General features: G+C 43.7%; 1 protein-coding gene and 1 long non-coding RNA gene across 4 annotated transcripts in view; both read left to right on the top strand.

The window, feature by feature from the left end:
- The window catches only part of RUNX1 (RUNX family transcription factor 1), a 168,436-nt gene that overhangs the window by 19,466 nt on the left and 123,248 nt on the right, over positions 1–25,722 (top strand). The gene's annotated exons all lie outside the window — the stretch shown is intronic.
- On the top strand, positions 1,743–11,720 carry LOC134165464 (uncharacterized). Its single transcript, XR_009965543.1, has 2 exons — positions 1,743–3,928; positions 11,686–11,720. It is a non-coding gene; the product is annotated as an uncharacterized LOC134165464 (long non-coding RNA).

Below are 25,722 nucleotides of genomic sequence, written 5' to 3'. Positions count from 1 at the left end.
TTGAGTGCTGTAGTCATGATTTTTTCCATCCCTTCCCTTAGGTCATTCACTGGGAGAATTTATGGTTAGGGATTTTTCCTTAGTATTCAGCAAGTTTCTCTTCTTTTCATCTAAGTTGCTTAGTTACTGTAGACTATTACAGTTTATGAATGTGTGTTTGGAGTATACAATATAGAGATATGTACACGTGTGTATGTTATACGCATGTCCATATACTATGTGTATACATGTTGTATTTTATTTACTTTACACCCTAAATAATACCTCTTCTGTGTTTTGCACTCTCTGAGTGTTTGCAGGATATGCTGACCATGCCAGGTACTAGTTACTTGTCCAAGCACAAGCTCTCCAAGTTGTCCTTATAAATCTGTTCCTTGAGCCTACTGGCTACACACTTCTCTGTGTAATGGGGCAGCGTTTTATAGTGTATGGCTGTGGCAAGCGAGCTGGGGGGACAAAGTGGCACCTTCTGTAGACCCTCAATGACGGCTACTTGAGCCAGGAGCCTTGTGTCAGCCTTGACACTGATATTTTACATCACCATTGGGACCTTGAAGACTGGCCAAAATCAGCCTGTAACAAAGCCAGCCAGCAGTTGTCTATATAAAGCTGTAAAAGAGAACTGCTCTGGGGAAGATGTTATGTTCTTCTCCACTGGGCTGCCTCAGAGCATCTCCCAAAGTGCTGTGACCCCTCTGTTTCAGGCGCTTACTCCTCTATGTGGATCTGATAGGTGGACATGGATGGAGAAAGATATGTCTGGAGCATCTGCTCCAGCACTGGAAGGGAGTGTGCATGAGGGTGAGAAGGGAGAGTTGAGAAGAAAAGACCTGAGATGAGCTAAGACAGGTCACAGAGGGCTACCATCTGGGATGAACCATCATCATCTAGCCCAAATAAAGCCTTTACTTTTATTTACCCCTTCTCTTCTATCAGTGGGAGAAGCTGTTCCTTGGAAGACAAACATAGTCAGCTGCTTTGACTTTATGGTGCTGTGATTGGCTTTGATTTCATTTTCTAGTCACCAGAAGTGTAAATGCAATGCTGTTGGCCCCATTGAGTTTCGTAGAAAGTGAAGCTGCAAAAAGTATTAGGTTTTTTCTTGTGGGAAGAAAAAAGCCACGTATGCCACTAATTCCACCACAACCATTCCTTGGTTGCTGACGATAGGCAGGCTGGAGGTAAATGGGGTACTCTGCCTGGCCACATATAGGGCAGGCTGACCTTGTTTTTTCCACCCTCATTTCACATTTATTTTGCTTATTTCCCAACATGTCGTTTTTGCATTTGACAGAACAGCAGAGAAGGGCAAGAGTGCCACCCTTCACCTGCCAAAATTAGCAGCCATGCTGTGGGAGAGCAGCATGATGCAGAAGGCTGGACTAGAACACTGATGTTGCGTGGGGAAAAGCTTGCATCCGCACTTGTGGATAGCCCTTCCCTGGATGGAGCACTTCTGGGGTTTTTATTTCATTTTTTTACTCTTCTTCCTAGAAGACTTTTTTTTATTAGAATGCAGGAACAGAGACAGGGATGGAAAGAAGAATGATAAATCTTGAATTTGAGTTCAACCAAAGCCTGCTGTAGGCCTGAGATGGCCATCCATTGCTTTGCCCAAGGTCCACAGTTCAGACTGAAGTTTTATTTCATATAAAAATATCACCATAAAAAGATTACCAGATTTAACCAGGTATCTGGGGGGGGGGGGGCTTTGCCTCCAGCATCCTCACTCAGAGGCAAAGATCTGCCTCTCCTGATTCAGCACAAACTCCCACAGTGCAAGGAATAAAGTTCAGCTTCAGGATTTCAAGCTGGCAAGCTTGGATCAGAGCTTCCAGTTTAGGCCATAGGGAAAAACTTCATAATTTGTGCTTTACATTTCTGACTCTCAATAGAAGAGTTGCTTAGGCACAAACCGTGAACCTCTGTCAGTAGGTTTTAGAACAGACTGCATGGTGGTTCATTGTCTATTCCCTACAATCTAATTTGCAATACAAATGGCTTTCTCCTGATAATAGTCTTCCACTCAAGTAACCACAAAAGCCATTATTTGTTAACTCAAGCTACTGTCAAAAATAAGTCCATTTCCTACACAGGACTAGCAAAAGGAGAAGTGTCACTAAGAAAGACATGTGTGATGTGTTGCTGTCTCAGAATATTTTGTTTTCCTAACAGAAAGCCATACAGAAGATGGCTTGTATTAACAATGCGCCTGACAAAGCCATTCCATGAAGATTTCATTAAAACGTGAGAAGTAACACACCTCTTTTGGAGAATTTGTCACAAAGCCTTTGCAGCAGTTTCAGACCATCCCATTAAATGAAGATGAATCCCTCCTAGGCTATTTGTGGGTATCCCTGGTTTTCTAGATGCAAAGCCATCTCTAAAAGGCAGTATTTTGGATGAAGTGTATTTGGCAGCTGCTACAGTCAGCTCTCCTAAATCAGCTCCTTCCGTAAAGACCAGGTCTCAAACAAATGTGCCCTTATTTTTAATTAACAATATTGAAGTTCATTGCATTGCTTGTGAAGAAGGCAAACCTGGAAGTCCAAACCTTCTGTGAGCTGATGAGATGAAGCAGAAGCAGCAGGGATACACCCCTTCCCAGAAAGCCCGGCTAATACCTCAAATGTCTTTAAAGGAGAGAAGGCAATTCATGTACATATTCCATGACATTTTAGGAGCAGGCCATGGGTGAGAAAGGAGCCAGGAAGGATCTTGCTAGAGGGGAAGCAGTTGCTGGATAAACCTTGAGCTGAGCGGCCCATTAAGCACAGCAAACCCATGGTAGACTAATGTACCAACTAAGGGATCAAACCTGGCTCACATCCTTGTCAGCTCTCAGTGCAACAGGAGGGTACAGAGAGTGCTGCTTATGCTGTCCTCTCGTTTGCAAAGCTGGGTTGCTTATTCCAGGTGCATTATCTGGTTGGTGCTGGTGGCCTGGATGCAAGGCTTCCTAGATACCATAGGACAAAGGCTCTCACTTTGTGCTTGATGAGTGCCTCTGGGTAGTCAGGAGCTTTCAATTCAGTGCTAGAGCATGCATTTTGAAAAGTCCCTGAAATGCAAGTACCTGAATGCTATGAATTACCATGAATCAGCCGAGGTAAGCTTGCTACCAGGTAAATCAGGAAATGCGTGGTGTTGCACAGCCTATTTGCTTGCTTTGGGCTTTGTGGTAGGCTGCAAGCAACTAACGAGGGCACTGAGGGCAGCTCTGCCAAGAGGATTTCGGAGCAATCCCTGATGCTCTCCGGATATGCCTTACGGAGGGTTAGGAGCAGGGGGTGGAGAGGCATTGATATGTTGATATGATGGCACCGCTTGATTAGATGAAAGTTTCTCCTTTTGTATAAGAGGAAGCTGCCAGGGAGCAGCCTCATTTGCCTTGAGGACAGGTGCGTTTGCTTTGTGCAGGAGATGCTGTTGTGAGCTCTTCTTTTCATGTACCTTCACTCCAAAGCCAAACGATGCAGCTGATACAGAGGAAGGTCAACTGTTTGTAGATGGAAAAAAGACATAAAAGATGTGAAGACAGAGAGCTGTTTAACTAAATGATATTATTCCTAGTTTAAAACACACAAAAAAATCTCTCTGACCTCTATGAAACAGTTTTCCCACTATGCTGAATTAGCTATCTTTTCTTATCAGTATGAAATAATTCCTTCCCTAATGCAAACAATATGCTTGTCATACGAACAACAAGTTGTGAAGCTCACACTGGAGAAATTTCTGGAGGATCAGCAATACTGATATGACTCTTCTCCTTATGAATTTGCCCCTGCCTCTTCAGGTCATGTTTTTGAATTCAGCTCTTCAGATTCCGCATTTAGAGCAGAAAAAAAAGCAAGCTGTTTAACCAGAGCTATAAAAAGGTAAGCAATAGTGTCTGGACAAGAAGGCTTGAGCAAAGCTTCTCCTCTGGGTGAGTTCCCACGTGGGGCAGATGCAGCAGAGATGATCATGGGGAAGGAGAAATGCAAAGAGCATCAGAGATTGTTTTATAGGGGTGAGGAAGAATGACAAGGGGCAGGAGGAAAAAGGGGAGACCAGGTTTAGCTGAGGGGAAATATCATCAGGAGAGGGGAAACAGAAACGAAAAAGGTGAGGAGGAAAGGAGAGAAGCTGCTGAAGAAAAATCCCTTGGGACAGGGAAGGAGTTGGGGCACACTTTTCTTCTCTGTATCTCCAACACAAAAATGCCCCTCTGGGCTTTAGCTCCTTTGAAGTGCAAAGCAAGTTCATGTGCTCCTCAACAGCAAAGAAAAGGGTCTCCCAAAAATTTCCTCTTACTTGCAGCAGCCCTGCTGCTGCATGGAAAGTTTGGTCTTTTCTGTAAAAACATGACTCAATTGGTGAGTCCAGCTATGGGGTTTGCATGTCCACAGTGTCAGGAGACCAGTTCCTAATATTCTACTGCTCTGATGCCATGGTCCCCTACTCAGTACAAAAAAACTAGCATCTCATTTGATAAAGAGATTAGCTACAGCTCTGATTCCATTTCCCAGGGCACAAGGCAACAGAAATAAGGCTGTGTTCTTGCCCTTACTCTAACACCACTTTGAGAGCAGGTTGGAGTGACTTTTGTGAAAAGTAACTGTTGTGATGGTCCAAATTTGGGTATGTTTTTGTTCATTCTTCAGGGGTGAATTGACAGGGTAGTGTCACTGAAGGTATTCAGAATGAGGGTATGTTATTTCTCAATTGCATTGAAGAAAACAAAACTGTTGTACAAAACCAAACCCTTTCTGCTACAAAATCCCAAATCCCTGGTAGGAGATAAGGAGGGTTACCCAGCCAACAACGTTTACTTAAGTAGTGCAAAAAAGCCACAGTTCAGACTTTGCTCCTGGCCCCTTTAATCCAGTAGCACCTGCCAAAGGACATCCAATAACCCGCTCTTTAGCTGGGAGGGCTAAAAGAGAGCGTGGGTTGCAGGACTCATGTTTCAGGCCAGCTGCTGCTAGGATCGTTAGGCTTCTGGAGGAAAAAGAGTTCGGGTCACTTTTGTGGCTTTCAACAGAGTTTATTTAAAAGCTGGGGTATGGGGCGGAAACTTCATGTGTCAGTGCTGAAGAAGAAGAGCTAGTTTATAAGCAAGCTGAGAAGACTGCCAAGGCTTTGATTGTATGCATCTTGATCACTGGTGTTAACAGGAGGTTTTAAATATTAGGTAGTACTTACTCACCAGGTATGATTTGTCCTTCCATAGGGAACAGGCTACAGCTGACTGTGGTAGGAGGTTATGGTGCAGCTCTGAAGTGATATGTAACAAATGATCTAGTTAGGAGCACAACTTCACATTTCAGAGGTTCACAAAGGAATTAGGAGTCCATTTTCCACTTACTTTTAAAGGGGTTTAAGGTGCCAAGCTTGCTCCATGTCCTTTCTGAATCCAAGGCTGGGAGGGGGCCTTGTCTCCAGAAAGACCCTGAGTTGCTGCCCCCAGAGAAGCCACCCTACACTATATCTAAGGAAGTGCTGTGGAAGGGGAGCAGAAGATGAGTTTTGGAGAAAAATCCCTTATTCTTGTCAGATCTCAGCTTGAAACAAGTGTGGCTTTGACTGCTTCAGAATTTAGCCACAGCTGCAGTTACAACAGGGATGGAAGCATCTTGTACAGTCTCTGATTTAAAAAAAATGAGAACCTCATAAGGTGGAAGCATAACCACACCCAGCCAAAAATCCGTCTGTTCCTGTATCTTCTCCCCCAGAAAGGCAACCTGCAGGTACTTAAGGAAAACATGTCAGAAACTTAGCAAGCTTGCTAGGTTTTCCCTGACTTGGGTAGGGGATTATTTAGCCATAAACTGCTTTCAAAACTTTTGACATTCCCAGCTGACTGTAACTTCAATTATGCATTGTGTGAAAAATAGAGACCCCTGTGATAGGTAGTGCTCAGGGTTTATATGGGTAGATTAAATAGGTGGTAGGATTATTCAGCTCTTTCAGTCTTCCATCATTTTTCTTAAATTACTTACAGTTTTATTCCTCAAATAAATTGAAGAGGACTTGGATATATGGAGATATGAATACATAATGGATTTTTATGTAAGGCAATGAAAAAAAATGTAATCTATTTGTTTAGAAGAAAAGCCTTCCTATTGGAGACCAGATGCTTAGAAATGGTAACTGCAAAAGAAATGAAGGCTTTAAGGATCCTAAAGACTCTCTAGCTTCAAATAAATATGTAACTCTTTTCTGTGACAACATAATGCTAAAAATACACTGAATGTATCTATTCAATTTTTTCATTATATGTCTTTAATGAAGCGCTCTTTTTAAAAGAGAAATGACAAGCCATAAGCCTAAGGGGGTGTTCTTACAGTTTTCTGTGGAATTCTAAATAACTATTTTTCTTCCACTTAATTCCTTTCTCATACACACACATTGAATTCAATGACTGGAGTTGCCAGCTTTTCATTTTCTCCTTTTTGCCTCAGACTTTACACTGAAGTGTAAAGCTGTAGTTCCAGAGACAGAGATGTGTGTTTCTTTTAATGAATCTGTTACCTTCAAAATAAAGGAAATTTAGCAAACTGGCAGAATAGTAAAAGGGAAAGAAAAAAAAAGACAAATGGGAGAAAGAAGTAATGAGGAACTCTTTCAATATATCTCACTCTACAGAGTCGGGGCGGTGGGGGGAATGGAAGGGGAAAGTAAAACTTCAAGACAGAAATTGTTTTTTAAGCTAGTGTTGAGAGTGCCCAGATGTTCTGTTTCAACGTATTTCAGATGTTTTATGAAAGTTGTCTGGTTTTGACCACTTGTAATCCCCTGAAAATCAGTGCGTTCTTTAGTGAAAGGATACACCCAATTTAAACCACTTGAACTATGTTTAACAAAAGTAATAATAAATCTAATCTACTGATGGCACCATAGAGAAGGAGGGAAAGCTTCAAGGAAACAATACTGAAACATCCCAATGAAAACGGTTTGCCTGAAGTTAGAAGCAAATGAATCTCAGTATGTGTTCTCCTTGGATTTTTTAGTAGAGGCACCATTTCAGTCTGTAATTCCCATCACTGAGCACTGGTAACTTTAAAAGGAATGGTAACTCTGGCCAGAGGTAGGGTCAGCAGAGCACCACCATATTCTGTAGAAAACGTAGGAAAAGGTGGGTTGATTTCCATTTGTGCTTATATCTTGAATATAAATATTAATCTCAACTTCAAAAGTTAGTGCAGTAAATACCATAGAGAGCAACAAAATCACTTGGCTGAGAAATATGTTTCCCTAAATATTTTATTTGTTGTAACACTTCATGGTAAACACACTTAACATTTAGTTCACAGGCTAATGCTTAAACATGAATAATCGTGTCTTTCATACCTTTGTCTTCCTCTAGGGTAGAAAGCACAGTTGCCAAATATGGCAAATAACTTCACATCTCACGGCTTGAGGCCAAAGAACGGGGTTTTATGCTCAGACTGTCAGATAACAACACTGTGTCAGTGTGGGACCCACTAGAAGAGGTGAAAAGGTCCAAGTGAAAAATGCTCCATGCTCCTATACTTTCTCCTGTCCAGGCCAGGGCATGTTGCTCCCTGCCATGCCAACAAGTCCTGCTGGGGACAGCAGTTCTGCGAGCAAGGATGTGTAGATGCTTCTTCACTGGTACCTCAGTTTCAGTGTGCGTTTCATTAGTTTCTGATCAGTCAAATGAGTCTGCACTAGGTAGCTGCAAATTCAACAGTGAAAATAAATTGGATTCTGGTCCAGTCAAACTGGCACAAGGTTGATGATGCCATACAATTTTGCCTCCTGCAGATCAGGTTTCCATTTGACGCTCTTCTACATTCTTTAGGGCAAACAGTAGAACCACCTATAATTGCCTGTTATTCAATGCACACACGACCAGCTTTCCCTCTAAGAGCCATGCATCTGCCTCTCTATTACCATCATGAGATTTATATTTTTTTGGACCAGTGGCTCTTTTTATGTACATGTCTGTTTGATGTTCTATGACAGTGAAATTTCATCTTGCCCTCTAAGCCTGTCCTGTTCAAACCATTAATTATCATGCCATAATCACTAGAGCCTGTTCATTTGATTTAACAGCATGTGCTTACTCACTGTTTAGAGTATACACTAATTACGTTATTACTTCATCAAGAGCAAGTACTGGGTTAGATGGAGTGAGTCTGTGCTGGGTCTCCAAGGGGATGCTAGGGAAAGGGTGAAGTACAGGAGGGGTAGGGATTGCAAAGGCTGTGGCAAAGCACTGCTGGCTCGTGGCAGCTGGGTCTGTGGGCAAGGAGGTCTAGAAGAGACGTGGTGGAGATGAATGCTGGAGCCAGTTGAGAAACAGCCAAGGATCCGCTTATATCTGCGCAAGGAATTTTACTGCTTTTCCCCGGCTGCCTTGTAGATGGGTACCAATGAGCTTAAGAGACTGGACCCTACACAACTTGAAAGTGTTTAAAAAGGACTATAAGGCAGGTCCTACCTCATGGTGCTGGTAACCTCGTGCAAGATGGACAAAGAGTGGCAAGTGTGGACCTGCCACCTCCCATTTCTCTGAAGGGGAAGTGAGACAGAGGGAATAACCGTCTCGTGCAAAGTCATACAGGAAGTTCGTGCAAAGCAGAGAGCTCAAGCCAAACTGGCTGAGGAGGGATCTCTGAGAAAACAGCGTAAGTGGTCGAGTCCAACTCTTTTTTTTTAATTCCATTTTAGGTTAGTCCGAACTGTAACAAAATCCCATATATTTTATATACAGTTTATAATATTTATTTCCAGAAAAGTAAAAAAAGCTTGGCCTTGAATTAAATGTTTAACTGGATCCCAAACCTCCCCCCATATTTTCAGTGCCACAAAGCATTACCAGGACCCTAGAGCAGGGGGAGATATGGGGTCTGTCCCCTGGAGGCCAGGTCTGCAGACTCATGCACAAGACCCGGAAAATACTTTTTGCAAACCCTGACTCAATGGCTGGATGACTCGTGCCCTGCCAGGAATTAAGTGTACAGCTCAATACTTCACACTTGTGTTTTTGTTTGGTTTTCCAACGAGCAGCTGAGGTGTAGGCAGCAGTCTGCATATGCAAGGTTAGCCAGAAAAAAAATTAATCATTGGGAATTATCGAGAGACTTCAGCTGCTCTGTTTTTAAAGGCCCAGAGTGGATGTTTTCCTCTTGGCCTCGTCATGTTTTCATAGCCACTTGGAAACTCAGCACTAGCATCATCTGCAGAGATCCAAGCTCCCCTGCTGCCAAAGCAGGATAGTTTCCTACTCTCCTCCTTGATCGTTTTGTCCTGTGTAGTTTTAAATGACTCAAGCTATGGTGCTTCCTACCACTTCCCTTGGGAGACAAGTTTGCAGTCCAAATAGGCTATATGGTAGCAAATTTTCCTCCTATTCAGCTCAATTTCTTTCCCCTCAGTTTCATCCCCTAATGCCTATTCCAGACAGAGGCAATGTTGTTGGAGCAGGAGGAAGCAGCCAGAGGAGCTGGCAGGACTCGCGTCAGCACCCTCAATGATGGAAAGTGTGACTGCTTTTTGTAACACAGGTGCATTACTTGGGTGCGATGATAGGTCCTGGGCTGCTCCTGGCTACTGAGGGCTGGGGCTGAGTATTGGAGAGCCAGCAAGAGCCAAACCCCTCTGTTACCCTCTCCAGCACCACTGTAAGAAATATGGAGGGAAGCCAGGGCTTTCCCTACCACAGTCTTATTTCCTCTCCTTCCAGCAGTTTCTTTTCCTTTAGTCAGGCAAAGGGCAACAACTTCAGACCTATGGTGTGCATTGACTCCTGTTTCAAATTGTCTTCCTATGGCAAAAAGGTTTCTCACTCCTCACTATTTCAAGCACACCATCACCGTGTCCTCTGTCCTACCAAGCACATCACCTAATCCCTTCCCTAAACTGGGCATTCTGCATTAGTAATAGAAAAAAGTTAGTCCAGGTCATTTGTGCAGGTTTCTGAGATATTTTATCCAGGGGAGGGGAAAAGAAAGGGTTTGTCTTCCTTCGTATCTGCATTTGGCAGATTTCTGGTTAAAAAAGAAAAAGAAAAAAAAAGACAGAGAAGTTGTCTGAACTGAAAGGGGGAGGGGAAAATCTTGCTTAGAGGTGGTTCTAAAACAGTAGTTTTGAAGTAGACTTCCAGCAAATTGTGTTTTCTGTGTGGAAAGCGTGTTGGTGTGGTATAAAGGTGTTATTGGTATTGGATGGCCTTGACCTCAGTCAATGGCTTTGCCACTCATGAGTAATGCAAGCTTTTCAACAATCAGCAGTTAATTTCATTTCGGATGTACTATATTAGAATTTGTATGCATATATTATATTTACATATTCCTATTACATAGCAAGGAAAGCAGCTACAACCCCCTAACACTACCTTAAATTAAACTCTCAGACCTGGTTTTCCAGGTGCTGGTGACAGACAAAGCACAGCAGCCATGGGGTTGGAAGGAAGGGGGCTGCATAGATACATGGCTACAGACAGATCATACATTCTTGAGCTTGCATGACTGAGAGGCTGCCAGGGGAGCTACAGCTCTATGGGTCCCCTCTGAGGGGCTTACATAGAGACCCAAGGGACCAACGTAAAGACTTCACATAGGTATTTGCAAATCACCATACAGGGAAACATGCACCCTCCAGAGCAAGCTTCTTGTTGCTGAGGGAAGAATGAGGTCCACCTTTCACAGGGTGTATGCTCACACGTCTGTGGTTTGGGTAAATGCACTGCTGGCTGTCTACAGCTTTGTGCTATGGTGTAACTGCCTCAGCCCTCCACACCTGCCCCACCTTGTGCAGCACCGACCATCACAGAAACCACCTGGCTGTGGCTCCTGGTGCCTACCCATCTCCCCAGCCCTGGCACAGAGGCTGCAGCCCCTTGCAGAGGAATGTGGAGGAGAGCCTAGAATTGATAGGGGTTTTCTGGAATCCTACTAAATCACTAGGTGAACAAATGGGCTTTTGTTTTTCTGTCTTTATTTTTTATTTCTTTTTGCAAGAGCATGGAAGTGGACCAAGGAGGGCACAGAGCATGAGAAACCGTTCTGCCCCTGTACTCACAAGAGAAAAGAGGTCATCCTGGTAGCTGGTGAGAGACTCAGTGCAAAGCCCAAGCGAGAACAGGCTGTAGAAACAGGATTTTAACTTTGAACATCTTCATCTCGAGAGGAGTATTCTGTTTCAAGGACTTAACATTGTGGAAATTGTCTTAGGTAGAAACAGAAAGATGAAAGCTACAAAGTTGTGTTCAACTAGTTCGCCTAGTTCAGCTGCGTTGAAGGGACAATGTGGGTGGAAGAGTAACCTGCTAAAACAAAACCACGTTTCTCAAGATGCTTTACAAACTGGAGGCTACGCAATGACATGTTTCTTGTACCAGAGCAAGTTCATTGTATTGTGTAGTCTGGTCTAGGGAAGGACTTACACAGCTAGAAATGCTGAGGTTGTGTGGTAGCCTCACTTCAGGAGGTGCTGCCAGTGTCAAGGCAGCACTTCTGAGTACAATGTCAGGACATAGCACATCGTATCTGTGGACACATGAACCTCTAAAATGCCTAGAAGTACCAGACAATCAGTGTGAAGAGGAACTGCCTTTTAGAAGTGAGACATGGGATAAATAAGCATGTTATCTCAGTGTTCAGTAAGTAACCCAGTGGTTATTTATTGTACAATGTGAGGATTTATTTTATTTTATTCCTTTTTTTTTTCCAGATGTGCAGACTAATTAAATTACTCAGAGAAGGAGGGGGATGGGGGAGAATCAGCTTGATCTGACTTCAATTTGACTGAAGTCTGGATCTAAAAATGTGGCGCTTTGAAAGACAGAATAAGCAGCTTCCTGAGTCATAAATTGAGTCACACAGACCCCTAATGGTGTTTCCAGGACTGCAGACAAGCTGTTGCTCTTAAGACAAAAAGTAAAACCTTTAAAAATAAACTACTTTGTGGCAAATTTCCAGGAAGATTTGTAATGTCCTGTGAGAGTCACTTCAAAGGTACATATCCTGCCCCTGGGAGCCTGCATCTTTACATGAAGTGAGCAAAGGCAAAGCTCTGGTGATGTGCAGAAACAGGAGCTACATGATAATAACAGTGGGTTTGCATCCGGGGAAGCCCAGCAGCAGACCCAACTTCACTGTAAGCCTGCAGTGTGCTTAAAAATAGAGATGTTATTCCCTGAGGGACTGATGGAATTAGCTGCCACTGCAAAGTACACAAGCCCTTGCACATTTGCTTGTGCATGCAGTAACATAACTAAGCAAAAACATCCCTGCACTCTAATCTGGCTCACTCTACCAAAGGCTTTTCAGCAACAGAGAGAAGGTGATTGCTACCCATCTGCCCAGCAGCCATTCCCAAATAAATGGTGAGCCCACACTAGACATGGAGAAGCCACCATGGCTCTGGTGTGAATGGTATAAGGCGTCCAAGCCCAATCCAGCAAACGTTTTAGGAATGACCCAGTGCCTCTGGATCAGGGAGATACTCTGCGGAATGAGTGGGCAGCTTCATATCCTAATTGTGGATCTGTTTGCTGGTAGTCCCAGCAGAGAGTGGGCTGTCTGTGTGTTCTCCTCTTACCTCTGAAACTGGTCCTTGCAAAAGGAGATGCATTGTGTGCAATGGCAAATGGGAGAACTGTTTACTTTCTCTCTATTATGGATTAACTGAGGATCTTAGTCTCCACAGCTATCACTGAGTCACTCTTCACAAGCACTAAATTCACACAGCCACAAAAATGCTGCTTTATATCAATGCTTTGGTGCCATTGTTGATGATTTCTTACTCTAACCTGTGCCAACACCACAAGCATTCTTATTAACATGGAAGCTTCCAAGACAACTGATGGAAAATATTTAAGATAAGAAGAAGAAAAAAAAATTGCCAGAATGAACCCAGAGGCTCCATCTTTAATTAAAACAAACAAAAAAAAATCAACCAAAAAAGCTAGCCCTAGGTCAACTATCTTACACCTCTGACTTTCTGAAGCAGATTTGGTCTTTGTTCTTAGCAATAATTCTTTACTGGTCATCATAATTAAACTCCAAGTGGGTGTGAGGGAGTGGGTGTCTCTATGATGTAGAAGTAACCTACCACCTTATTCTGATTTCAGCTATGTCACATGCGTTCTCCTTGAGATTTTGGTAAGAATTTAGTCTATGGAGGATGCTCCAAAGCAACACCTTTGTTCTGTCTCTTGCTCTGATGTGTATCCTGTGGCATAAGGGGATCTTTAAGTCTTGCAGCTGGCTCCCCAGAAAGGATAGCTCTACTTGTCCACAGCCATGAGTTGCCTGTTACACCATGGTGTTGGGTCTCTGGCCCATGGTCATTTCTCGACCTCCTTCTTACCCTTTCACCCCCACTCCATACCCTCCTTCCTTTTAGTCCACAGTGATTATCCAGCAGGTCTGGTCTGATTATACACACATCTCTTATAGTACCTACAGTGTCAGGGTATCAAGTGTCAAGTGCGGCTTGCTTTGGTTTTGTGCCTGGAAATAGAAATCCCAACCATACTGTAAGGGGTTTCATTTTACTTCCTTGAATACAGTACACCACTCTTTGGCAAGGGGAGAACACATTTAGAGAAGAATAGACTATACACAAGGATGTGGACCTGTCATAAAATTCATTTTAGTTTCCAGTTTAAATTACCCCTGCTAAAAAGATCTCATTACCATGCAGTCTGACAGCATAAAATCCTGTAGAGGAAAAAGGCCACCACCGTAAGGCTGGGGGATAGAAAATAACTGTAGGTAAACCAGAACCCCTGTTTGCTCTGCATTCACCAATCTCTGCCCAACTGATGCTGCAAATCACATCTAGGGTATGGCGTAGGGTATGGAGAATGATCACAAGGTCACACTGCTGGCATTGTTCATATGGGCTTGGGCACCCTGTGTAAGTGTAGTGTGGCATATCTTGCCTAGTGTGGTGTCCCTTGCTCAGCCCGGGGCATAGGAGTGGCTGGCTGGCAGCTTTCACTCAAGATCAGAAGGTTTCTGGGGAAAAAAGCCAGAAAAGAAATTAGTCCCCTGGAGTCCCTGTGGTTGCTGCTGTAGTGGAGGACAGACCAGTGACCTGGGTCACTCCTGTAGCCTTCATCAGCTTTGAGTCTGATTTTTACAAGCTGGATCAAGGATGCGGGATGTAAAAGTGCAGGGAGGTACAGGCTGCCTCCGTTACAAATCCATGCTAAAGTGGACAAGGGGACAAGGAGGGCAGAAGCCCTGGCCCTGGGCTGTGTGTGGTCACCTCCTGCCCTCTGGTGTGTGCTACCAGGAAAGGGCACAGGCAGCCCCAGGGCAGGGGAACAGGCTACCACCATGCAAGGAACGGGATACCCCCCGGGATGCCCCATTGCAGCAGCTCCTGCCAAAAAAAGGGACATTTCCCAGGTGGCCACAGTGGCTGCCTGGTATGTAACTGGCCATAGCACACATGCTCATGTCCAGCAATAGGACCTGGTAGAAACCCCCAGTTCAGAAAGCCTCATAGCAAGGAGCAGCAGCAGCATGAAATGGCCCAGCTGAACTTGCTGGCACCTAAACCCTGAGTTTAACAAAGGCATTTAGGAAACTGTCCCAAGGATTTTTTTGGTATTTCAGCTGTATTTATGAGTCTGTCCCTAAATGCTTGTTTAAGTAAGTGCAACCACTTCGGGTATTTCAAGATGAACTTGTCAGTTCCTCTGTTTCAGTGCAGGATATCTCTTCTGGCTTTGCAGTTACTCTCTGAAATACTGCTTGTGCTTTCAGGAGAAAGATGTGCTTTCCCCTTTGCAGTCACTTTTCCAAGGCTTTCAGATTATTTAGGGCAGAAACATTGTCCAAAGCAAATCTGGGGAGGATTTCCTGAACACTTTAGGACATTCTTTCCACACATGTCAAAAAAACAAAAAAAGGTTTGATTTCTTCTCAGGTACGTTAACATACCAAATTAGGCCCTCAGTTATTTCCATGTCCATCTATGTCCCATAAATAGGATGTGCCTGGAGTTCAGCATCTGCCAGTTCCACTCCCCAGCTGGCCATGCTCCTTTGGGTGCAACTAACAGCAGAGCTGTGGCCCTGGGACTTGCAAGAAACATTTCCATGTATATTCCTACCATGGGTGATGTCATGCAGCAGCACTCTTTCACAAGGGTGGGTTTTTTTCTTTCCCCCCTTTTTTTTCAAGCAGAAGAAATGGATGAGTCATGTCTTACAGGCAGCTCTTTCCCTTCTTTTTCACTCATCATCAAAGTGCAAATCATGGCTTAACTATGTGCAATTGTAAATTGGTTTGGCATAGTTATGTCTAGATCCACCGAGTTTCCCACTTGTGGGAGTCTCCCATTACCCTTTCTCCTCTCTGACTCACTTGCATGTGTACCAGTGATTTCACTACCAGCTGTCTCACTGCTCCAAAAGGTCTAAAATGGGACATATGTATATATTCCCTGAATTAGATATCTATCTCACTGCCATTTTGGCATTGTGTGCATAACCTAGGATACACCTCAGCCCCCACAGACATGTCATTCTTTTTAATATTAAACTTGGGTGCAGTAACTGCTTTTGCAGACAGGAAAAACAATTAGGACACATTTTCAAAGAAGTGTGTGGAGCATTAGCCATGTAATTTGTATTGACTCTAGTGGAGGGTTCATATCTAAAGCCTTGTGCAATTGCTTTGGAAGTTTTAGGGGAATTTATTACATTGTCTACTGTTCGAGAGGTTGTGTTATTGTGTTTTATTAGTAGTCATAATCACCATAATGAAGTTAAGCCTTAGAAAAGGAAGGTCAGAAAACAAATGCCTCCTAGTCATTACACTAATGCTGTTAGATCAGTTTGTACAGCTGCTGAAAAAGACTTTGCATGTACAATGGATAATAACTATTTCAGATTTATGTCGGTCCTGCATGTCTGGAAGTTGAGCTATGGATCTGCATGCCAGAAGACTGCAAGTTCAAAAAAATGCACAGGAAAAGTTGACTGCTGCTCTGGAAGACTTGTAAAATAGCAAGACGTATGGATGGGGCTCATCTCACCTATCCAGCTCAAGTTAGTCTTTTCTCTCTTCTTTGATTAATGTGGGGAGAGAGAGGGAGAGGTGCACCTCCATATAGGGTTTGTCCCCATCACAAGATAAGTCTCTAAGATAAGTAGGTTGAATCACCCTCTGGCAGTGCCTTTCTAACCTCCAGTGACTATAAAGGGAGCATAGTTTAGACTGGCTTAGACAAGACAAAGCTAAAATTAGGTGAGACATATCCCACCCTAAGATTTGCACCCAGGCAAATTGCTGTACAACAGCATGACTGGGGAATCTGAGACCAGTAGATTAGGATTGCTGACCATTTATTTTCCATGCTCTCTTATCCTTGGGCTACCATCTTGCCCTTTTAGAGATACAGCCCTACCCCACAGGGTCACAGGAGTCTTACTAAATCTAGACCTAGCTTATGGTCCTCCTTGATCAGTTGCATGTGTAATTGTTCTTTCAACTGGGAAAACTATGAAATGTGGGAAAACAGGATTTGAAAAGGATGATCATAAGGATTCTTACCAGTGCATTCCCTTGGCTTTTAAAAAAAGGAAACTTTGGCAAGGATGCAAAACCCTTGAAGATGGGTCCACCTTCTTTCTCTCTTATCTCATCTACCTCTTCTGCCCTGCAGGCGAAATGTATGGGATTCCACAGGCTGACAGTTCCTCTTAGTTCTAGGAAAGTACTTAATTATCTCAATCACTTCATAATTGACTCACTTCCACTACTCCAAGGAGATAGAGCTGGAGTGCTAAACCCTGAAGAGTGTATAGCTGGGCAGCAAAAGCTTTCCAGTTTCTGTAAGTGTGCTTCCAGGAAACCTGTCTCTGTCCACTGTTCGGCTTTCTGACTTTTATCCCCTCATTACTGGCTATTATCTTTTGGATTGGTGCCCTTCTGAACTGCAGAATTGCTGTCAGCGTGCAACTTTGGTTACAATTTGGGCAGCTTTCTTACAAACAAAAAAAGTGACATTAGAAATATGTCCTGTTCAGTGCCAGCAGTCCTAGAGAGCATCTCGTTTGGGATACATTTTCCCCCCAGCTTTCATAAATCAGCTGATATCAACAGGAGCATCACTGGTAGATGATAAGTGAGCTGTCAGCATCTTGTCATCCACGTTTGCCAAAATCCTTATCTGAAACAAACACAGTTCTTGAGCCTCCAGAACTGGGCTCGAGTTGTCACAGACTGGGGTTGCCCATGAGCTCCCCAGCACTCCCCGCATCAGGAGGGCTAGACCTGCCATGTGAATGGCCTGCGTGAAAAGATTTGGCACCTCCATCTTAAACCCTGGCCACAGCACCCCATCCAGAACTGTGCAAACAGTATGATCAACTTGTAAATCTTAGTTTGCTTAGTTTTAGTAGAACTTATTTCCATATCTTAGTGCAATAGGCTCACTCACATAGTTAGAAAATAATTTCTCTGCACTTGCTATTTTTTAAATGTTACAGAAGAGAGCAAAACAAAACTTCCATTGCATGGTGGGAATTGTGGGATTTTTTAGCTCAAAGGAAGTTCAGAGCTATTTAGAAGATGATAGCTTTTCTAGCAATGAAATATATGTACAATGTATCAGTAAGTAGTATTATCTGCATTCTCATAAACAAACATTCTTATTTTCAAGAGAGTAGTTTTAGGAAACCCTAGAAAAAGGGGAATGAATTTACCATCAATTAATCAGCAGACTATAAAAATGTCTTAGACAATTAGCCATACCTATGTTATTAGGTGTGGTGGACTACAGCAATTAACCACACTGCTGTGGAAACTGTACTTTCACCCTAAAATTTTTTAACTTATTTCCATAGTTTGCTGGTGGCTGTTCTTTCAACTTTTACATTGAAATAGGAAGAGATACAGCGTAAATTCGAATCTATTTTTTATGTGTGTGTTGAGGTGATTGTGGTAGCTATTTGAGGAGTCGGCTATTTGCTACAAAGTACTGTCCAAAATTACCACGTTTTCTCCAGTGATGTAGGTATGAGCAGTGCTGACCTGGAAACTGCCTAGTTGTTTTAATCAGTCTCTTATACTGTAATAGCTTTAGCCCCTCTCCTCCCATGCCAGATCTTGTTTGCAGAGGAATTATCAGAGGGGTAAATGAGGAATTAATTATACCACGCTTTGAAAATGAGGCAAACTACCTTGCCCTGGTGTCCACTGAAGACTTTGGTCTGAAATAACTCATGGACTTCAAAGTGCATGTTCTCGATTACATTGAAGTTGTTATACAAAGTCTGAGACATGTTTAACGCAAGCCAGTGGCAGAGGTTTACAGAGAAGCTGGCAGTTATCTACAATTTTTTGGTGCTTTCCAGTCTACCCTTGTGCTTTGCGATATGATCTCATAAACCAGACCCAAAATGCATTTCCATTAGTGCAAGCTCATTAGCAGGGTGACTGCAGTATATATATTAATAACCTACTGGCTACAAGAGAGGATGACCAACCAATTGTTCATAGAAAACAGAAGATATTTTGTGGCCAGCCATTTCTTTTGAAGGAAAGGAAGAAGTCTGAGTCATCTGAACTTCTTTGATCAGTCCATCTCAGTGAGTAGTACAGGATGAATTTTGTAAAGCTTATAGATTTCATACCCAAAACAGTCTGTGTTAAAGAGCTATTTTAGACTCCAGATGATTTTAATTTTCTTTGTATTTATAAAAATAAAAATTAAAAAAAATCCTTCAATGCTTAATGAGAGTAGATAAAGTTTTCTTAATACTTTCAAAAATTATGAAAATGCTTTTGGATGCACCCTTTTTTGTTATAGGATATTAGTAGAGTTTATTAAGCTTTTACCCAGGTACATCAGAACAATATTTTGGCTGAAGTTCCACTTGCTTTCCAGGTGAAGCTGAAGGGTTTTGCTGTGCCTTTACAAGTTAAATCTCTCTCCCTTAGCTGATACCTCTGTCCTTACATGATAACCTAGCAGCTAGAGAGAGGTGAAACACTCAGACTGGCTGCTTCCTGAATTAAATGCTGGCAGGAGAAGGCTTTCAGTGAAGGATTCCTGTCTCTGACAGCTGCTGGACATCCTGATTTATAAGCAAGCCTGCCTATTTGGCCAGTCTTGCCATGAGTAGAGAAGTGTGTAGGGGCAGTGGCATGCGTGGGCTGGAGATCTTGAGTTTCTTGGTAGGGAAGCAGGCTCCCCTCTGAGACATCTTAGCTCAGTGCTTTAATGCAGCTTTACAGACTAGGAGAAGACTCTGCAGGAGGTTTTGATGATGGGTAAGAGTGGCAATGATATGTAGGCAGCTCTGTGGCTTCGCTATTGAGAAGGACCTTGGTCCTCATGGTTGTTCACCTGATGAGAATCATTCTTGCTAAGCACAACCAAGCTGACATTGGTGGTGCAGATTTTCTTCCCTTCTTTCTGAACTGGGTGGGAAGAATGGCAGCCAGGGGCCTTGAGGGGGTTTCTGGTAGGAATAGATGCTGGTGTTGGAGCCCAATATTTGTTTGCTGTAATCCTGTTTGTTTACAAACACTGTGCAAAGCCTTGTTTCCCTGAAGGTGGCAAGAATCAAACAGACAATGGTTTCTTTGAAGGTGGCTCCAAGCCTCTCTCAGCCCAAGCCATGTTGAAAGCTGCTGTGGGTTTTCTCTTTGCAGCACCCTGCTATCACTCTGTCTCACGTAGTCCCTCCTCTGTTGGCTTTGGGATCCTCTTATTTCAACCCTAAAGGAACTGACTGCTGTCTTCACATTTATCCTGAACCAAAGGTTGTTCCCAAGCTCCTTGGGGAACAAAGCTCTCACACTGCTGGGTTGCAATGCCCTGCTCTGACCTGCTGCTGCACAACCCCACGTTGACTTTTCCCTGCTCTCAGCTGGCTGAAGTCAGCTCTGGCCAGGGTAGCCATAGGTCCACATTAATTGGCCTGGAGCTGTGTGGCCCACCAAGTGACTGAGGATGCCCTTCAGACCCTTCCAGGCTGGAGGAGGTTTATGTCCAGGCTGCCCTGAGTAGGGCAGAGGATTGGGGTCTGTCTGCATGAAGGTCATGTAGATGTTCTCCTCAGTTATGCAAAAAGCAAGTGATTTTGCAAACAGCTCGTTAAGAGAATGTCTTGAGCAGCAGCATCTTTTTTGTTTTCACTAAACGGAGTTATTTTCTGGCAATTATTTCAGACCGGAATAGCTGGAGACTGTAGAGTTGTATTTGCATTTTTGTTTGAGTGCCTGCACATGTACTGCACACTGTGTTCCTTGTGAGGCAGTCATTTATTGTCCAAAAAGCCTTGCTTTCCATATCCAAGCACTAAAGCAGGAACTTCAGAGGCTGATCTAGGTTTGGAGAACAAAAACTGAAGGGCCATCCTGATGTAGAGCCACACGTTATTATTACTATTATTATATTATGTGAACAAGCCCTAAACCTTCTGCAAGGTGTTGTTTTCTCTATTGCTTTTCCTTAAGACTGCATGCCAGACTGAAATCTGGTCTTGGTTCGGCTCCAGAAAGCTCCCCTAGTGGTCCCTGAAGGATACACTTTCCTTCAGAAATCTGAAGGTGGATCTCTCACCCAGCATCTCATTGTACTGCTCTCAGGAGCTGCTGAGCTCCCAGGAGTCTGTTTGGGAAGCAGACATTATTCACATGTTAGTTATTCCTTAACATTGTCTTTAATTGGTAGTTCTTTACAAGCCTGATACTGAGCTCATGGCTTGAGCAGGTACTGGAGATGGATCTCACTGAAGCTTCATGCTGGTTTTTGAAATGAAATGCCTAACTAGAGTGCCACCTACTCATGTCTAGGAAACCCACAGTAGAAAAATCTCCTAAAGGCTGTGGTTATGTTTTTTTCCATTACCTAGCAGAGAAAATGCAGTGTAATTTGTGTCAAGTAACGTTTACCGGTGGCAACCACTGCCAGTGTTAAAGGCAGCAAGAAGTGACACAGAAAGAATGCTTTCAGCTAGGGCTTATGCGAGGGACTCTTCCACAGGCTTTGATACAGATTTGAGATTAGCAAAACCATAACAAGTTGGAAAGCAAAAATCCAAAGTGTAGTGGGAAGATTAAATCCAGAGCAAAATCCTAGCAAAAAAAGTCACGGGTTTATAAGCAGACAGGAGCAGTGGTTGTAGCATGTGTTGGAGTGCAAACACTCCTTGTTTTGATTTGTTTCAATGGGAGCATCAAGCAGAAACTTTCAGCTTGCTGCTGAAGCAACATGTTCTCAACCGAACTGGGTCCCCAAATGTTTTTTAGATTCACTTGAAAGGAAGTGGGGATTCCCTCCTCTGGTGTGGGAGTTTCCAAAGGCAATCCCCCACCCCCGGTCATCAACCGGTGATGCATCCACCAGGCTATAAGTCAGGACTTGGTATTCTTCTGGAAGGAGCCAGCTCCTAACCTGAGCTCCCACACCCAGAAGTAAACGTTTATATTGATCTTTATCCAAAGCACATTCCTACAGCATTAAATCAGCACCTTCCACCTCATTGGCCTGGCAAAGAGCGGCATTTACAACTCACCAGTCAAGCACAGGGAAGGATTGTAACACAGGGGTGTCATCTGAGCATCATCACATTGTGCAGCCTGGCATAATGTGATGGCAGTGGGATTGGTGAGAGCAGAGGTGCTCAGTGTGCTCGTTTTCCAGGAGGATAACCTCAAAACCCATAACTGAACCACAGCAACTTCAACCTCCAGATTTTTTCCCGCTCCCCTCCCCTCTCTGCAGCTTCCATATTCCCAAGGTTTAACAGAAGTTTGAGATGAGGGTTGGTTTCAGTGTTGCTGTTTTGCTTTTTTGGGGATGGATTTACTGTCCTTTGCTCTTTCCTTTGGGAGCCCCCAGCAGGACAACCTTGAGTGCAGCTCAGCTGGCCAGAAGGTCACAGGGGCTGCCATGCAGCGTGCCAGCCCTCCCTGTCCTGTACATGGCTGCCCTCTGAAACAGTAGGGACACAGGCTGTGGCCACAGAGCAGACTAAACGGGATTTAATTCCATCTTTAGGCAGCAGTTCATCAAACAAAGACCTGACTGTGTCTGGCCTGGCCCTTGCTCAGCAGGGAACCTGCGGGACAGCCAGCCTGGACTAAACAAAACTTCTCAGTCTGGCACTGACTCAAGTTCAAAGCGTGATGAAGGCCAGCAGCAGCAGGCAGGGTCACTCTGCTGTAGTGGGGCGAATGCTGTGGGACCTCTGCCATTGAGCCTGTTATACCTGCTGTTGGCAGTGTGCTTCAGAAAATGGTAATGCTGTAAGAATAATTGCGTCTCGCCTAAGCAAACTTGACCATCCAAAACAGTGGCAAGTAGCTTGCAGCTTATTGGAGGTTATTCTCAGTACTAAGAAATCACCTCAATCCGTTTGTTTTCACTGCCTTCATTGCATCTTACCTGTGACAGTATTCTAAGGGGCTTACAGGGAGGGATTGTGGATTTTTATTTATTTAAAAAAAATTTCTTTAGGTTTTTTGTGATTTCTGACAGCTTTCAGGGTTTCTCTTTTCCCACCAGGAGAATGGCATTATTCCCACTCAGGAGTGCTGATCCCACTTCCCATTTCCCTGGGAAAAAATAGAGCAAAAAGCAATGAGGAGCGAGGTCTGGGGACTTTGTGCACATCATTTGCTACTGCCTCCAAGTCTCTCTTTTGCATGCTGGGGACACTGCTAGGGGTAGGAGGAGAAAGGAGTCTGTGCGCCTATGATATGGCCACGAAGGTATTCCAGCCAGTCCTGATTTTCCCATCACCCTGGGCAGGCTGTGATAAGCCTACACTGGTTTTTCAACCTCTCCCTCTGGATGGGGTGCCCCATAGGAGTTTTTCCATGCAGACTTCTGCACAGAGCTTGCTTGTACTTAAAAGGTAGCAGAGCAAATAAACTCTGTTGGTACAAAGCTACGCCTGTAAATTTTTCCTCTCTTTAGGCTTTTTCTTCTCTTCCTGCTTTTTTTCCTTCTCCTTTCTATGAATGCATTGTGGCTGCCTTGCAGTAAGCTGGCCAAAAGGGTCCTCTGGAGCCAGGGCTTTTCTACCCAAAATCAGAGGCTCAGGACTCACTTCCAGCTGGTAGCTAACATTGTTCTGACACACATGCTCTTGGTAGGAAAGACTAATCTGTGGCATAGAAATACACATTTCTTTCCCTGCAAATCAGAGTAGGTTTATTCTATGCACGAATCTTAGCCTTGTGCTATGGAATATATGAAATTTAAGACATTAAGTAGCCCCTGTTTAAATGTTGTGCTGCTCCACAACACTGGGATAAGTAACCAAACCTCCCCACCCAGGCTGCATCACATGTGAGCCTCATTAAGAGCATTTAAGCAGTCAGTCAGTCAGTCAATCAGTTAGTCACGAGAGAAAATAAAACTAAATGAAAGGCAACAACCACACTGGGGAGAATTATGCACACTAATAATGGTGTCAGCACTTGCTGCTGGAGTGCTAGTAATGTGCAAAAGTGTTGTCTGTGCCTGATTAGAGCATAATCCCAGCCCAGCCAGGAGTCCTGGCTGGTGCCGTTGGCAGTGTGCTTCCCAGGCCCAGATGTGCTGGCCTGGGGTTGTGCTGCAGGACCCACTCCCTCTCAGAGCCCTCCTCCAGGCTGTGGAAAGGAGGGACAGCAAGCAGCAGGAGGGGGGCATTTTATTTTGGGTATTGGGTCAATGTTCAACATATCCCATACAATTCCGTTTTGGTATCCTCTGTGACTCAGGTCATGCTTGGGAAAGGACTGCATCAAGCTGGCTGGGGGTCTGCAGAGCACGTGGTCACAGTGATGGAGGGGACCTCCCTGCCATAACTGAGCAGTGGGGATGCCCATGAGTTCTGGGTCCTGGAGGCTCTGGGCTGTGCAGCCACACATCTGTGAACATTAATTCTGCCAGCATTGCTCTTCGTCCTCACCTAACTCTCCAAATCATGTCCAGAGGGCAGATGATGTCTGATCTAAATAAATAGGCTGTTTCCTGCCTCCTTCTTCCCCTCTTAGCACATCTGTGCCGGAAGAAAACTAATTTAAGCCCTGTGTCTCTGGCACAAACAAATGGGAGCTCCAAGTCCTTGGAAAGAGGGTTTTCTTAATACCTTCTTAATTCTTGCTCTTCCTTGTGGTTTCAGGTCTCACTGCATCCGACAAGGCAGGTAGCAATTGCGCTTTGAAATTATTTTGTACACTGGACTACTCTCTGAATTGAACTCTGATGTGTGCAGCTTTACACCCTGCCAGTTTGGATTTCATTATTCACTCAGCAGTTGTGAGAATCCCTCCAGCCCATGCATCCATCAGTAAGCTTGCCGTGGTTTGAACTGGGTTTTTTCTCAATCTGCAGAATGTCTAGCAGTGCACTGGTGACTAATAAAGGGCTCAGTCCTGCAAAAGCACATGTGTAAGCACATGTTTAACTTTCAGCACATCATTATGTGTCACAGAAGTCAAAGGGACAACTCACTTTCTTAAAGTCAGGTTTGTTCTTAAGCACTGTTGAGGGCTGGAGTCAGAGAGCTCAACACCTTTGCAGGAACGAGCCCATGATAATTTTCTTCTCTTGCCTCCATAAATCCATTCCTGAAAACACATTCTAAAGGATCAAGTTCTGCTACTGTTGAATAACACATATTCACAGATATAGTCTGGTTTTAATCAGCTGGTGGATAACTTTGGGCAGATAAGATCCCCCTTCCTATAACTCAGTTTCCCATGTGTAGAGATAATGATACTTGCCTTGTTTGCAGAACACTTAAAGATCTACTGCAAATTCACTCCATAAGAGAAAGTTCTATATGCGGCTCTGAATGAATCAATATTAACACAGTCACACACCAGTGAATGCTGAATAGGGGCTGGGAAGGTATTTTTTGGTTTTACACAGTTGCCAGCTTCCAGCTGTAGGCAATCTTTTCATGGGAAGACTGGAGAGAGACAGACCAAAGTTTTGCACTGTATCTTTTAGTACAAGAGTCACAGCCTTAGGGGAAAAGGTTCTCATTTCCCTGTGTGCATACATGGTAAGGCTATTACAAGGTGCCTAAGCAGCAAAATTTAGCCTTGGTGTAAACGGAAAACTTCCATGCTTTTCCTAGGAGAGATAAATCTGTAAGTCATATTATTCCTGCCACTCTTAGAGGCAGAGCTCTGCACATAAAATCTGGATTTCCTGGTGGCTTGGAAGTAGTTGAACTTATTTCATACCTTTACTGAATGAGGCAGGATGCTATTGTGCCATGTTCCAGCTACTAGGATGGAAACTTGTTGACTTGTCCTTGTTAAGGACCTAGCTCTTTACATTTAACTGTAAACATTTTAAGTAAAAGGCAAAACTACTCTATGGCTTATATTGTGGAAATGGTGTTGGAAGGAGGGCACTGCCTCTGTGCGATCTCACGAGCCATTGACATTTCCCAGCAAAATTCACCTTTGCATCTTTCTAATGACACCCACACTGTACCGTTTAACCTTTTGGTTACATTTAATCCTAAGGTTTCTGATGTATTCACATTTCACTGCCTATATTTGAGTCTTCAGTTATTAGCATATGAGTAATTCTAGGTTTCCAACTCTGCAGATGTAACGTCAGTTGGCTCTTAAACCTGTAAGTCCAGTTTGTGCATTTTCCACATCTTTGTGTTTTCTTTTCAGTGGAGATTTTGTCTGCCATGTAAAACAAAGTGATTATTCCATACAAATCTTTGGAAAAATCTGTTCTTTGGCACAGTGTTGTGTTGTCTGATACCTT

This window comes from Pezoporus occidentalis, unplaced genomic scaffold (assembly GCF_034315485.1).
Source record: "Pezoporus occidentalis ecotype Australia unplaced genomic scaffold, CSIRO_AGI_Poc_V1 ctg24, whole genome shotgun sequence".
Lineage (NCBI taxonomy): Eukaryota > Metazoa > Chordata > Aves > Psittaciformes > Psittacidae > Pezoporus > Pezoporus occidentalis.
Note: the sequence above shows the minus strand (reverse complement) of the source record. Positions and strands in the feature narration are given on the sequence as shown.